Below are 16,585 nucleotides of genomic sequence, written 5' to 3' on the forward strand. Positions count from 1 at the left end.
GTAATGGTCTTGGTTGTCCTGGGCATTTCAATTTGGTATCAGAGCTGTCTAGGCTTAAGGGTTCCTGAAGACTGGCTGGGCATGTACACTCTCCGCTAAAGACAAGCACGACTCAGGGTTTGGTAACCATATATGTGATTATATGCTTAAATGTTTAAATGAAATATAAATGTTTTATTTGCATGATTAATAGGGAGCATGAGATATACTGATAGGGCCTGGCCCTTGACTACGATGTGATTATGATAAGGTGTGCTTATTAGCATTGCTATTCTATGTGAATAAATGTTTAAATGCTTGTTTGCATCTTGATTGCATAATGTTGGTTGAGTTTCGATGTTGGACCATGGAAAGAACGTAAACTTGTCATCATTGCCTAACTGTCGAGTCGTTGATTGTAAAGAGACTTGGATAGTTATGCGTCCTAGGAGATCAATACGACTAGCCGACATAGGGGTTGAGGCTAGAGATGATGACCAGGGCCAGAACCCTCCGCTAGTCCCTGAGAACTGGCAGCAGATATTTGCTGATATGCAAGCCTATTGGCGGTGAGAACTTATCAACGAATTAAGGTTAGAAAATTCAAAGCTTAACGAAGAACCTATATTCTTAGGAAAACGTATGGAAACTCCGAGAACAACAATAGGAGAGTAACGAAAGAAAACATGTATATTACTCTTTGAATAACCTGGCATTACAAGAATTTTCCAACCCCTTAGTTTAAGGGGTGGAGGTCTATTTATAGCTTAGCTCTAATGGCCTCTAATACAAGGTGATCCCAGGGGACAAGAAGGTACTTAGGTACACTGTCATGGTAGTGGCACAGGTCGTGGTGGAGCAGAGGATCGTGGTGTTGATGCTTGTTTATGGTCAGAGACATGCAGGTCATGCCACCACTCCTCGTAGTTCCACTACTTATCAGGCACGTATGTCAGAGTTGTGTCTTTGTCCTCCTCAGGGTCGTACATCCTGTACTCATGGGCATGCTTTGTACTTGATGGTTCTTTTTCCTATTTCAAAGATACATCTTTTTCGCCAGACTTTCTTTCATTTTGTTAAGTGTTGCTGATTTTATGGGTTGTCATGGAAGATATGGCGAGGAAAGGCGCCTTTTGCGGGTCTTCATCTTGAAAAGATGTGGGGTCTCGCATGGACCCTTGAGCGCAAGGCATGGCGTCTCGTATAGCGAGGCTTATGGGCCTATGGCGAGTCATGCCTTTGGCTAGGGATGCTTTGGCAAACGACATATGGCCCTATGCATGAGCGACATCACGACAGGCAGGCAAGATGGGCCTTGCTAGGCGAGGCCCTTGTGTCTAGGTAGATGGGTAAGGCAGGTTTGTGAGGCATCTCTCGAGTAGCTAAGGCATGATGACCTCACGAGGAACCTATGGGGCGCAAGACGTAGGGGCGTGGCCGAGGCGGTGTCGGCGAGGCCCTGGCGTGAGCCACAGGGGTGTGGCGAAGATAGTGTCGGCGAGGCCCTAGTGTGAGACACAAGGGCGTGGTCGAGGCAGTGTTCGCGATATCCTAGCGTGAGATGTAGGGGCGTGGCCGAGGCGGCTTCCGCGAGACACTGGGGCGTGGCCAAGGCGGCTTCCGCGAGACGCTGGGGCGTGGTCGAGGTGGTGTCCACGAGAGCCTGGCGCAAGACGCAGGGGCATGGCCGAGGCGGTGTCTACGAGGCCTTGGCATGAGATGCAGAGGTGTGGCCGAGGTGGTGTCTGCGAGGCCCTGGTGCGAGACGCAGAGGCGTGGCCTAGGCAGTGTCCGCAAGACCCTAGCGCGAGACATAGGGTCAAGGAAGAGGTGGTGTCCGCGAGGCCCTGGAGCGAGACGCAGGGGCATGGCTGAGACGGTGTCCGCGAGACCCTAGCGCGAGATGTAGGGGCATGGTCGAGGCGGTGTCTGCGAGGCCCTAGCGCGAGACGCAGGGGATGAGGGCTATTTTCATCACAAGCCTATACTCCGAGGGCCACGAGGCAGGGGTCTCGTTCAAGCATAATTTTGGTATCCACACTTGCCCCCCAGTCTATGGGAGAGCCTTTAGGTGCTCTGGTAGACTTTTTGTAATGGTGCCTTCGAGTCCTTTATGGTGTTAGTGTGTTTCTTTGCCTTGGTGGTGTGAAGTAACATACTTTGGGATGGTGATCCTCATGATTCCTTGAGGATAAATGTGAACCTATCATTTGGCTTCGCCAATCCCAATGCAGGTATTTGACTTCATTCTTAGCCATATATCGAATATTGAATTCAATGGTTAGGATGAGTTTGAGTTTCCTATAAATAGGTCTTCTTCTCAAGGATAATTTCTACACTTACTCCTCTTAGCTTGGTGGTGCTTTTGTCTTCAAAGCTTCCAAGAGGTGAGTGGTTCTATCCCTCACAAGGGCACTTCTTCTTTCTTCTTTTTATTTTAATATATAAATGTTATCATATTTGCTAGGAGACTAAAACATCTATCTCCTTTCTTTTTGTAGGCGTGTACTTTGGACCCCTGGTATTTTTGCAACTGCGATGGTGCGCGACTTTACCCGCTTAAGGTACGCCTTCACCCTTTTTATGGTTAATGGGTCTAAATTAGCGTTACTTGGGAAGGGGTATCTCGTTCAGAGCTCCTCGTGAGCTAATTTATGTATATGCACCTGTTTGCACATATACCCTCCTTTGCACCCCGTAGTTGGTTATTTCGAGTACTTGTGTCTGGAGGTTTTGAGCTTATTCCTTTGTGTTTTATAGTACACTTTCCTCATACACTTGCACCCATATCACAAACGAGATATGATTTTATGGCATGTGATGGGTCGTCTAGCGTTTCTCTGAGGGTCGAGTTTGTAGGCTTGTCCTCAGACTCGGGATCCCCTGAAAACAAACCTTACCAAAACTACGAAACCTTGAGGAGGGCCCGTGTGTGTCACCTTGAACGCATGGCTGAGCTTAGGCATAAAATCTGGGTGGTGGAGAGTGAGATAGATTTGTCTTTGAGGGGTGATGGAGTCCCTTTCTCCTTTGATCTTAATGATCACATTGCAAGCCTTATAGTGAACCTCTTTGATCTACAAATGGAGCTAGAGGTCATGGAGGGAAACCTCCCTGCGGAACCCTCAGCCCTGTGTTCTCCCTATAGTAGCCCTGAGGTCACCCCTGGTTCCCCTCAACCCTTGTCCTTAATCAACCTGTAACAACCCAAAATCGCTAATAAGGTTTAAGGGCTTTGATTAGCGTGCCAGGAGGGCATAATTGGTATCTATGTGAATGAATGATTAAATGCATGATTATATGACATGCATGATTAAATGAGTATATGGATATGATTAGAAGCATGTTTATGAGTATTGAATATGCATGTGGGCCCTATTTTGTTTTTAAGGGCATGTTTGTAATTTTGGCCCGTTGAGGGCATAAATGTAATTATTTGCGATAAATTGTTGATACCACATTATTATGTGGATATATTTGTAGCTTGTGACTCAAGGCGATCCTAGTGAGCGGTTTGGCAGAAAAGTCACGGCGGGAATTTATACCCGGCCTGGGAGAGCTCGGGGGTATTTCTGGGAAATATATTGGAGATTATTTGATATTAAGGAAAATAATTAATGGCTAGTTAGGTGACGGGATGTAAACGATAGTTATTAGGGACACTTGAAGAATTAGCTGGAATTGGGAGCAATGACTAAAATACCCTTAGAATGTTTAAAAGTTTGGTTTTAATTGGGAGGGCAATATGGTCTTTTGGTTTTTAAAATCAGAGATAAGTGTTATACTACTTTATGGGTTTAGTTGAAGTTGTAGAAAGTCTTAGAAGTTAAAGGAAAGAAAAGAGAAGGAAAGAAAGAAGGAAAAGCAGGGTATATGGTATATCTCTTTCTCTCTCTCGGTTGGGTCATCTCTTCACCATTTCTAGAGGAATTTGAAGCTGTAAATTCAGAGGGAGTCACAGCTAATCTTTGGAACCTTGATCCTTGAAAAAGTTGTAGAGAGTTAGCTGGGATTAACCATCAAATTAAGGTAAGGCTTAAAGAGTTTAGTCTGAGTTTTCTGGTTTTGATGAGTTGTGCTTGAATTGAGTTTTGGATGGGAATTCTAGGGAATTAAGCTTGAAGAATTGAGGAGCTAAAGGCTGAAAGGATACTAAGGGTAACCCAAGGTCGAATTCCCCACTTGAGGTAAGAAATTCTGAGCTCGAACATTTGAATTTCTGGGCTGTTCTAGTTTTCTGGTTGAGTTCTTGAGTCTTGGAGTCAAATATTGTTTCTTTGTTTAAAGGTGCATGTGGCTAAGTTTTGGGTTATTGGGTCATGTGGGGTCAGATATAGATGATGGTAGGCTCCTTTTGGAGTATGGTTGAGGTTTGGAGGAGTTTTGGTGGATTTTGGTTCGCGGAAATTTGAAGGAGACAAATCTGGGAAGTTGGGTGCTGTAACTAGCGCTGTAGCGCTAACCTTTGGGCGCTACAGCACTAGGCCAAGGTTGTTTGGGTGCTTTGGCTCTATTTGTAGCACTACAGCGCCCACTTTGCGGCACTATATCGCTACCGTGTTTCTAGAAGGGAATTTTGGGTTATTTCTTAGGATTTTTGCCCAGGGGCTCGGGGTTTGATTCCACCACTCCGTTTGGTGGAATTAAGGCTTCCCGAGGGCTCGGGATTGGTCCCGAGGTTAGGTTTTGGTATTGAAGTTTAGTTGTAATGCCCTGGATATCTAAGACCGCTACATTGTGAACTTTTAAAGGTGCAGGACTTGCTAATCAAGTCATTAATTTGAAAACGTGTCATTAAACATGTAAGAACTAGGGTTAAAATGGTTTTGGTCTTAAAAGGCTTATTTTATATAATTAAGTTGTTATATACACGGGATCCCAAAAGGAACAAAGTTGAAAGTTGATTTATAGACTTCCAAAAGTATATAAACAAAGGTAAGCCATACTAAGGCAAAATAGACAATCTCTGGGTCTCGTCCCTGCCTAAACCTCAACTGTGGCGGCCGAGCAGCTGGTCATGTACATTCCGCCCGTTGAGCTCTCCAATCAAGGCTAATCCAACTTGCCCTTGCCTTTACCTGCACCACATAGCACCCGTGAGCCAAGGCCCAGCAAGAAAACATGTGCAACATAAATAGTAGAAACATATAACAAACTCACTAAGCATGAACTCTCATCAAATAATCCACAATAATCAATCAGCATATATTCAAAGTCATGGATGCAATCAAACACTTATAACATTTATATCACGTAATAATCAGGGCCGACAACTTAGGCCGCACCCTCTGTTTATCCCACAGACTCCGACCCGCTTAAACCGAGCTCATTGCATATTAAGCTGTCCTCGGCTACTAGTGGCTGAGCCGCGCCCTGTGTGCTAGTGTAACCCTTGGCACCCTTAGGATGTTGGTTCACTAAATAGCTTGCATGGCATAATACCATCTTTTCAAGCATTCATAATAGGGAACCCTTAGTCCCGTCACATATATTCAACCAGGTGCAGTTTCCTTACCTTTAATCTTTATGGTTATTGTTTATGAGCAACACTCCTCCAGCACGATCATTTCCCGAGCCTAAGCTTTTTTCACCTAGTCACAACCAAGGTATAGGGTTCCATTAATATTCAAATATAGGTTTCTGATTACAAAACTAACTCCCGGGAATCCAAATTCCACCAAGCACGGTAGTGAAATCAATCCTGAGCATACTAGACCACATTCTCATGCCTAAAATCCCCAAAAGTTCAAGTGCACAACTAAAGGTTGCGGCCCTTGAAACTTAGCCGTGGCCCTAGCCTCAAAACAGAACCAAGGGCCACGCGCCGCGACGCTCACCTCTGGCCGAGCCTCCTTGGCTCATCTTCATCCTAGGGCCGCAGCGCTCTAGAACAGAGCCACGACCCTTCCCTTTGAACCCAGAATTCACACCATTTCTAGGCTTGAAACCTTAGCCAAAACCACCCTTAAGCTCCCTACTTCAACACCCAACAATCCCAACACTTTTAGCATGACTTAGACAACATGATTCCACAGAAAACCCAGCCTAACACACACTAGAGTTCTCTTTTCAATTTCTGAAACTCAAGAGCTATAAACACTCAAACCAGTCATTCAAACCCAAATTAAAACTTCTAAATCATGAATTAAGACTTACCTCTTCTGCTGGACCACTTCACAAAGCCAAAACCAAGCTAATTCCCAAGCTTTCCTCCTTAATTCTGTCTTTAAACATCAAAACCATATTTACCTCAAAACCCAACCAAAACCCAGAATTTCTAACCACAGAAAAGGAAATTAAATGCTTACCTTAGTCCTGATTTAGTTCTTGATTAATTCTTGAGCTAAGCCTCCAAATCCCCACCTCAATTCTCAGAAATTCCCACCTTGATTCACTAAATTCTCAGTGGTTTTCTTTTTGTGTTTCCTTGAATGAGAGAGAGAAAAGAGAAGGGCTGAGAAAGAGTCGGTCTAATATTTCTGTCTATTGTTTTCTATTCCTTTAGTCTAACCTTATCCCGTTAAGTAAATCCCGAGGCTCGGGGTGCCGGAAACGTCCCCGAGGGCAAAATGGTAAAATTCCCCAATATTCCTGCCTAGACTTCCTAACCTCAAATATATCTCCATATATTTATTTTCATAACCCAATAGTCTAAATAACTACCCAATACCTGAAATACCCTTGACTTATCCAAAGTCAGCTGTTAAGCCCTGTTGTGACTTTTCCCCACTAACTAGCCCTAGGATCGCCTCGAGTCGTGCTCTGCAGACCTACCCACATAATAATGTGGTTCTCACAATTACCATATACACATATCACATTAAAGCCAATATAATCACACAAGCATTATTAACCATATAATTATGCATTTAAATCAATAAAGTCATGCAAACCACATTTAACCCAGTAATGCCCTTCCGGCACACTAATCAAGGCCCTTAAGCCTCATTAGCAAATTTGGGGTCGTTACATTAGTGATGGATTCTAATTCATGGTTGTGACTAGGTGAACGCTAGGGCTCGGACGGGATCGTGCTTGAAGGTCCATTTCGCTAGTCAAAGCTATCGGAATCTAAGGTAAGAAAACTGCACTTGGTTAGGTGGTTATGTTGGGACTAAGTGTTCCCTATATTTGTAGACATTACTGTATGATTGTGATATGTGATTGTACTTGGACTAAGAGTTCCTTATATTTGTATATATGAAACATTATCTGTTTATAACTAAAACCTTTTAATCTTTACCTAATTATGACTTTAGGACCACGTTTTCAACTTTATGACTTGACTAGCAAGTCTTGCACCTTCATAAACACACAGTGTAATGGTCTTGGCTATCCAGGGCATTACACCACCCGTGTTTGATGCTTCCACAACCAATGTCCCAGTGGAAAACTCACGCAAGAAGAAGAAAATGGAGGGTAAAGTGCTCTGTTTTAACCTCACCTTTTGCCCTTGGTATTGTAGACATGTTAAAGAGAATGAGACGACAGGTCACTCCCGAGAAGCCAGACTCCGGTCCTTTATTGGTGTCCACCATCATTTCCCACGTGTCAGAAAATATGCTGCTAGAGTTGTCCAAGAAATACCACATTAGCAAAGAGTACAAGCTATATGTACCCTCCAATCCCCCCCCCCCCCCCCTCCGCCCAGGGCTATGTCACTATGAGCGAACATATTTTGAAGGCGGGTGGGACCATTCCCTTACACCCATTCTTCGTCATGGTCCCAAATCACTTTGACCTTAAGCTGCCTGTATATGGTGTTCGTGAAGCTTAACAGTCACGCTCCCACGGCCCAGGAGATGCACTTTATGTACAATCTCATGCCCACTCCTAAATCTAAGGGCATCTATATTTTACAAAAAGCCAAGTCTCAGGTCTCCTTGATAGAAGGTCCCATTTCTAACCAGGGTTTGTGGAAGCAGGACTTTTTCTTTGTGAAAGGTCCCTTTTTCGTCCATGAACATTTCCGCTCATCTCCAAGTAAGTACTTCATGTATTTCCTTTTATGTTCAGTATGCTATTATGGAACTTATACTCATATTGATAACTGAGTTGATTGTTCAGAGAGCTTCAGTATCCCTGACATTCCTGAATCGGAGGCGGCGCTGGTAGATGTCTTCCTTGACATAGACCCTGCAATGAAAATGGTTGTCCACCTCTTTACTGTGGCCAACCTCAATCACTATGGTCTATCCAGGGTTTCAGAGCCCGGCATGCTATGGCACATTTCTGAGCAAAAGAAGAAGACAACTCTGGAAGAGCCTCACTCGGATGTGGGTGATGTCGAATGGGTGCCTAAGGAGGTTTCCCCCGAATCTCCATCTTCCAGGGGATGCCCCTCTTCTGCTCCTACGGACCGCGATAGGACTTCTCATTCCCACGGTCCACAGACCATGAAAGGGCACTTCGTTCTGCCTTTCTCTGATGAATTTGATAATCTTCCATACACTCCCTCTAGTCATGGCCATTCGAGGTACCCTCTGTCTGATGTTCCTGCGCCTCATCCTACCTCGGTGAGTGGGTCATCTGTCCCTGCTCACCAGGGCACTCCTGATTTTGGAGGGGACATCCTGGGTGGGTCGCACGTCATCCCCTTGAATGCAATGGTATGCCCGAGTTGCCGATGGTATTCCTGAGACCGAGTGGAGAGGTCTCAAGAATTTTACCATCGCGAAGCTTGAGGAGACCCTTCTGCACTCCACAACTTGGGTGAGTTCATGCGTCTTACATTGGTCTTTTTTATGTTTTGGGTTCCTTGTTTGCTCACTTTTTGCTTCCTTGCAGGCTTCTCTGGTGGCTCAACGCTTTGTAGACTCGGCACAGGGCCTATCTTTGTCCAACGCTGAATGGGATCGTCTAGCAGTCAGAGTTCAGGAGCTCAAGGGACAACTTGCCGATGTAAATCTCAAGCTAGAGAAGGCCCTGGCGAAAGCCTCTTCGTCATCAAAAAAGAAGAAGAGAGCGAAAGCTAAGGCTGAGGTGTTGCAGGAGAGGGCCACTCTCCTAGAGGCTAATTTGGCAGAGGTTGAGTATAAGTCCATAGAGCGCACCCTTTATTAAATGTGGAGGTAGAGTCGTAGCTTCGACTTCTCCACATTTGGTGACCATGTCGTTGCCAAGGTGGCCAACTGGAATGCTTGCGGCGGGAGGCCTTGAGATTTTGTTTCTACAATTTTTATCTTTCGCTTCGATTTGGTTGTATGCGTATTCGAACCTTATTACACTAGAGAGGTTTCTCCTGGTTTTTTTTCTTTAGGAACTTTTCTAAGTCCTGCTGTGGTTGATGTCGAATTTATCCTACAACATTATCGCAACTTTCTTTTTATATATATATGTGTGTGTGTAATCATTTGTTTTTATTTCTTTATGCTTGAGGTCATTTTGAGCCCACTCAAAGGGTTCAATAGGTCTCTCTTTTTCCTTTATACTTGAGGTCTTTTTGAGCCCACTCAAAGGGGTTTGATAGGTGTCTCTTTTTTCTAATAACTTGTTGATACTTTATTTGGACTGATAGTGATAGTCTCTTTGGTGCACCTTGATTGTATTTGTAAGGATATGTTGACCCTTTTGGTTCTAGCCATCATCTTATATATTTTTCTGCGCGCTTGTTATTTCTTGCAAGAAGCGTCCTTCTCGTCATTATGCATAGTACTATTTTTATAAGGGTCTCTTTTAGGACCCTTTTCGGCTATACGGCTTGGTGGCCACTCTTGGCTTATTGGTGGATGCTCTTCCTAAGGTTTATTGGTGGATGCCCTTCCTGAGGCCTTTCCTCTCATGGAGGTATCGTCCTTTATTGGTGGATGCACTTCTTGAGGCCTTTCCTCTCTTTTAGGACCCTTTTTGGCTAGACGGCTTGGTGGCCGCTCTAGGCTTATTGGTGGATGCTCTTCTTGAGGCCTTTCCTCTCGTGGAGGTATCAGCCTTTATTAGGAGGCTTTTCTAGTAGGACCTTTTGACCATCTTGATGTTCATAAGGGTAGCTAATCCTCGTGAACTCAAGAGATGCCTTGCAAGGATTTCTCCCTAATTTCATTTTTTATTAAGGGTCTCTTTTAGGACCCTTTTTGGCTGTATGCTCTGCCCCCCAAGTGGTTGACGAGATTTATCTCATTAGGCACTTTGATCATTTTCCTCATGCACTTTGATAATTCCAATTAGTAATAGGTACACAAGAGTTAGATACATGCTCACGTAAATGAGGAGTGTGACATGCCAATAAGAAACATATTCATTAAAAATGAGTATAGTACATAGGTATCTATGGAAACATTGTTCTTACTACATATTAGGGCATATAGGTTACCCGTCTAATTCATAGCTGCTTTTAAGGGGAGGACTCACAACTATGTTGGGGGGCAAACTGTGGTAACCGCTTTGATTATCATAGTAAAAGTGGAGCTTCACCCGATGTTCCCTCTCAGGCACGTATGCACAACCATCGATTCTGATCTCCTCACTAACTTTAGGGTTGAACTCACGTGGGTTTGTGCTCCCATGCACTACCATCGCCATAAGTTCCGGCAGTCTCATGATTGTGCAGAGGGGTGTGTTATAACATTCCCTTGCTTCTTTAGGTTCCCCTTTCACACTTGCTTCTCTAAGGCTGGATGATATAGGATGTCTACGAACTCTTATTGTCTAGCAAAACCTGATGCACCTTCATGTTAGCCAGCTATACACTTAATACCAAGGGGTCATTGTGCGGAAAATGCACACTCTGCACGTCTTCTTCTGTGAAGGTTATTGAGTCATTTTCACCTTTAAAGTTTTTTAGGGGTCGTTGTTCTAAGCTTAGCATGCACGGGGGTGGACTTCATTTGGCTTCCTTGGTGCATCTGTCTCACCCCTTTCTCGATTCTCCTTTGAATCCTGGTTCTCCGAAGATCCTTCTCACCTCTCCTTGCACATCTGGGGCTACATCTCGTGCTCATGGCGAGGGTGGTCTATCATTTTCTCTTCTGACGTATCTACCCATGTGCCCCATTTGTATGAGTTCTTCAATTTCAACATTTAAATGAGTGCATTCTGTCGTGGTGTGGCCAATGTCTTTATGGTACTAACAATATTTTCTGGGATCTCTCTTTGACGATCTCTCTTCATTGGTGGGGGCCTCCTGAAGGGGACCTGATTCTCATTCGCTACGAAGATATGCTCCCTAGTATGTGTTTGGTCAGTGTAGAAGGTGTGGGATGTTTGCCTAGGATTACCTCCGTGTTTGTGCTTCCTCTGGTGGTCATCTCTTGGCCTTCATACACTCTTTTCTCTTTTGCACCATTCGATCCTTCTGGAGCTGAGGGCTTGACAAGTGATGCCTTTAGGTTCTCATGGCCGTATTCGACACGAATGTACTTTTGTGCCCGTTTGTAGAAATCTTCTAAGTCAGTGACCTCATTCATTAGCATGTTATCCCACAACTTACTACTCGAGCGCACTCCAGCTGTAACAGCCAATTTTAACTCCCCACGAGTTAGGCTTCCTATTTTGGCTGCCTCCGTATTGATCCTATGGATATAGATCTTCAGGCTATCTCCTTCTCCTTGTTTCACATTAGCGAGGCTGGTGCCTGGCAAGGTGTAATCACGCACAACATGATGTTGCTAGAGAACTTTGTCAGAAAATTGTTGTCGTGACAGCGAAACGGTGATACCTTGCTCTGCTATTGATCCCTCTTAACTTCATAAAATTGTTGAAGGCACTTAAGGTCTGAGGTGCCCTCATATGGGGTCATATGAGGTTCTTTAAAGTTAGTCAGGAGTCGTTCAAACTGGATTTCTCGAGTGAAGGGTGACTCATAGTCGAACTCTTCATCGGTAATGTGCCCCCCCAGACGCCGTGACGATCTTGCTCCAAAGTATCTTGAGGTCTAGCTCCTGTCGCCTCCTATTCAAGGAGTCCTTCAGCTTGGTAGGGTTGGCCTTTCTCTTCTCTCTACCCTTCGGAGGGGCCATAGGAGGTGTCGTCCTTACTTTTGACCTCCTCCCATTGAGCTTTTCTCTTAGGTCAGGGGGCGTCTCCTTAGAGGTGACTTCGGCTTAGTTCTTTCGACTAGCATTGTCATTCCTCCTTTGCTCCTAAGGGTATTTCTCTGGCCTAGGTCCCTCATGGTACTTTTTCTGGGGAGTGTTTCTGGTGGAAAGTCGGGTTCTCCCATCGTCTACGGTGACAGTGGTTTCCCCTCTTTCATGCTCTTTCTCCTTATGCTTTGGAAGGGGTATGGTTGACTTTCCTTGCAGAAGGCCATTTAAAACCTACTGTGTGTTCTCTAGTGTGGTTTTCAACCTTCGATTCTATTTGGGTAACTCGCAAATCTCGTCCTTATAAAAGCGAGTCCTTGAGCTGGAACTCACTGAGTGCACTCGGGGACTCTTGCCTGGCTTGTACATCGAGGGACCCGGGTCTCGGTGGCTAGAGTGTGGTTCCATCGGGGGCCGAGGATGATGCTTCCTTCTCCTTTCATTGGGCAGGATGTTCCTCTGAGATATCTCCATGCTTAGGCGGCAAAGGGTCTTTTCTGGAGGCCTTCAGCTATTCTCTGTCCAGGCGAACCTCATCATCTTGTAGTTGACGTAGGCATTTCAAACGCCTTGTCATTTTCCCTTGCTAAAAGTGATGAAAGAACAATGGCTTGATACATGTTCTTCCCACGGTCGGTGCTAAACTGTTGATGGTGAGAACTCGTCAACAAATTAAGGCTAGAAAATTCAAAGACTTCATAAATAACCTATATTCTTAGGAAAACTTATGGAAACTCATAGAACAACAGTAGGAGAGTAACGAAAAAAAAAACATGCATATTGCTCTTTGAATAGCCTGACATTACAAGAATTTTCCAACCCCTTAGTTTGAGGGGTGGAGGTCTATTTATAGCTTGGCTCTAATGGCCTCTGATACAAGGTGGTTCCAAGGGACAAGATGGTACTTGGGTACACTATCATGGTAGTGGCACAAGTCGTGGTGGAGCAGAGGATCGTGGTGTCGATGCTTGTTTGTGGTCAGAGACATGTAGGTCATGCCACCACTCCTCGTACTTCCACTACTTTCCAGGCACGGATATCAGAGTAGCGTCTTTGTCCTCCTCAGGGTTGTACATCCCGTACTCATCGGCATGCTTTGTACTTGATGGTTCTTTTTCCTATTTCAAAGATACATCTTTTCGCCAGACTTTCTTACATTTTGTTTAAGTGTTGCTGATTTTAGGGGTTGTCATGGAAGATATGGCGAGGCAAGGCGCCTTTTGCGGGTCTTCATCTAGACAAGATGTGCGGTCTTGCATGGACCCTTGAGCGCAAGGTCACATAGCGAGGCATATGGGCTTATGGCGAGGCATGCCTTTAGCTAGAGATGCTTTGGAAAATGGCATATGGCCCTATGCGTGAGCGACATAACGGCAGGCATGCGAGATGGGCCTCGCTAGGTGAGGCCCTTATGTCTAGGTAGATGGGTAAGGTAGGTGTGTGAGGCATCTCCCAATTAGCCAAGACATGATGACCACACGAGGCACCTATGGGGCGCGAGACACAGAGGTGTGGTCGAGGCGGTGTCTACGAGGCCCTGGCGCGAGATGCAGGGTTGTGGCCGAGGCGGTGTTCAAGAGACCCTGGCACGAGATGCAGGGGCGTGGCCGAGGCGATGTCTGCGAGACCCTGGCACAAGACGCAGGGGAGTGTCTGAGGCGGTGTCCGTGAGGCCCTAGCGCGAGACGCAGGAGTGTGGCCGAGGCGGTATCTGTGAGGCCCTGGAATGAGACATAGGGGTGTGGCCGAGGCGGTGTCTGTGAGACCCTGGCACAAGATGCAGGGACGTGTCTGCGAGGCCGTGGCGCGAGATGCAAAGCCATGAGGGATATTTCCATCCCAAGCCTATACTCCGAGGGCCACGAGGCAGGGGTCTTGTTTATGCGGAATTTTGGTATCCACAAAGCTAGAATTCAAAGTCAGGAAGAACAGATTAACCTTCTGAGGGAACAAGCTCCATCAGGGAATGTCGCACCTAATGTGCCACCTGTTGTGGCACCAACTGTACAACCACCTTAGGTTGGGAACAGGTGGGAGCCACTCTATGAATGATTCAAGAGGCAGCAACCTCCAATCTTTGAGGGAGGACCAGATCCACTGAAGGTTGAACAGTGGATGAGTATGATCACCTCTATTTTAGATTTTATGAGAGTGGAAGGAAACGACAAGTTTTTCTGGGTGACCTATGTTCTTAGAGAGGATGTCTGTATTTGGTGGGAGGTGGCATCACAGACTCAGGACATTTCTGTTATGAGCTGGGATGGGTTCAGAAACCTGTTCAGCCAGAAATATTATAACGTTGCCGTCAGGGCAACAAAGGTGAGTGAGTTTATTGGGTTGGTGCAGGGCAGCATGACAGTTACTGAGTATGCCCTGAAGTTTGACAGGCTAGCGAAGTTCGCACCAGATTTAGTGCCTACAGATGTGGCTAGATAGGACAGGTTTATTTGAGGGCTTAATTCTATGATAGCCTGAGATGTGAGAATCACATCAGTGCCTGGGGGGACAACTTATGCCCAGGCGGTTGAGAAGGCCCTTACTTTTGAGGGAGGCGGAAAACAATATTTGGAGGGAGAACGCTGCAAGACGGGATGTTCGTAGGGTAGTACCTCCATTTACAGGGTCTGGTAGGGGCGGAGGCCCCAGTGATTAGGAAAGGAAGATCCCAGACACCTTGACCGCTACTGGTCCTGATAAGAGGGGCCAGGGTGCCCAGGGTGGCCACCAAGGAGGCGATGAGACATGGAGAAGTTATCCAGAGAGAACAAGATGCAGGAAGCGCCATTCGGGAGAGGGCAAAAGCTTGTTATTTGTGGGGGGTGGTTGGACACCTCAAGAAGGATTGCCCAACGTCAAAGAAAGAGGAACCAGGGAAGGTGGACAGCTTGACTCCAGCTTGAGTGTTCACATTGACGCAGGCAGAGGCCGAGGCTAGTCCCTCGGTAGTAACAGGTCAGCTTTCTAGCACTGGCTCTTCATATACTTTATTGATTGACTCTAGTGCTACACATTCGTTTGTTTCTAGTAAGGTAATTGATAGATTATGTAGACCTAGTGAGTATTATACTGCAGGGTTTGGGACTATACTGCCTACAGAGGAACTGGTATTTTCTAGGAGATGGATTAGAGCACTGCCAGTGATGGTGGATAGTAGGGAACTGTCAATAGATTTGATTGAGGGTATGGATTAGTTAGTCAGATATGGGGCTACTATAGATTGCAGGAAGAAGACAGTGACTTTTGAGCCTGAGGGTGAGGACCCTTTGTTTTCGTGGGTGTTGTGCATGGACCATGCATTACCATGATATCAGTCTTGAGCGCTAGAGACCTATTACAAGGAGGTTGTATAGGTTTTCTAGCTAGTGTGGTGGATACCACTAGAGTTGTGCCAGTGGGGTCGGGAGAGACTAGATTGGTATGCGAGTTCTTGGACGTGTTTCCTGAGGACTTACCAGGATTACTGCCACAAAGGGAGATTCAATTCGTCATTGAGTTAGCGTTGGGTACAGAACCAGTGTTGAGGGCACCATATAGAATGGCTCCGGCGGAGTTAAAGGAGTTGAAGATACAGTTGCAGGAGTTTCTAGATTTGGGGTTTATCAGACCTAGCTTCTCTCCATAGGGTGCTCCAGTTTTATTTGTGAGGAAGAAGGATGGGACTCTGAGAATGTGTATAGACTACAGGGAGTCGAACAAGTTGACTATCAAGAACAAGTACCCCATACCAAGGATCGATGACCTGTTCGATTAGCTGGAGGATAAGACAGTATTCTCGAAGAGTGATCTTCGATCTGGTTATCACCAGTTGAGGATCAAGGATGAGGATATTCAAAAGACGACCTTCCGTACGAGGTATAGGCATTAGGAGTCTCTGGTCATGTCGTTCGGTTTGACCAATTCCCCAATAGCGTTATGGATCTGATGAACAGGGTGTTCAAGAATTTCTTGGATCTATTTGTGATTGTCTTCATTGACAACATTATATTTTACTCCAGTTCAGAGGCAAAGCATGAGCAGCTTCTCCGACAGGTATTACAGATATTGAGAGAGCATCGGTTGTATGCTAAGTTTAAAAAGTGTGAGTTTTGGCTATCAGAAGTGACATTCCTTGGACATATTGTTAGTGGTGATGAGATTAAGGTAGATCCGGCAAAGGTTGAGGCGGTTAGGGATTGGCCGAGGCCAAGGAATGCCTCGGAAGTTGGAAGCTTCCTTGGATTAGCAGGTTATTACAAGCGGTTCGTGGAATGATTTTTTAAGATTGCTGCATTGATGACAGAATTGACATGGAAGAATCTGAAGTTCACTTGGTCAGACAAGTGTGAGGGTAGCTTCCAAGAATTGAAGCAGCGACTGATTATCGTTCCTGTGTTGATTCTTCCTTCCAAGGGAGGAAAGTTTGTAGTGTACTGTGACGCATCGAGGTTGGGGGTGGGATGCGTGTTGATGTAGAATGAGAAGGTTATTGCCTATGCATCGCGACAGTTGAAGGAATATGACCAGCGATATCTTACCCATGATTTGGAACTGGCAGTGGTGGTATTCACACTGAAAGTTAGGCGACATTACTTGTATGGAGAGAAGTG

The sequence above is a fragment of the Humulus lupulus genome, chromosome 3 (assembly GCF_963169125.1).
Source record: "Humulus lupulus chromosome 3, drHumLupu1.1, whole genome shotgun sequence".
Taxonomy (NCBI): Eukaryota; Viridiplantae; Streptophyta; class Magnoliopsida; order Rosales; family Cannabaceae; genus Humulus; species Humulus lupulus.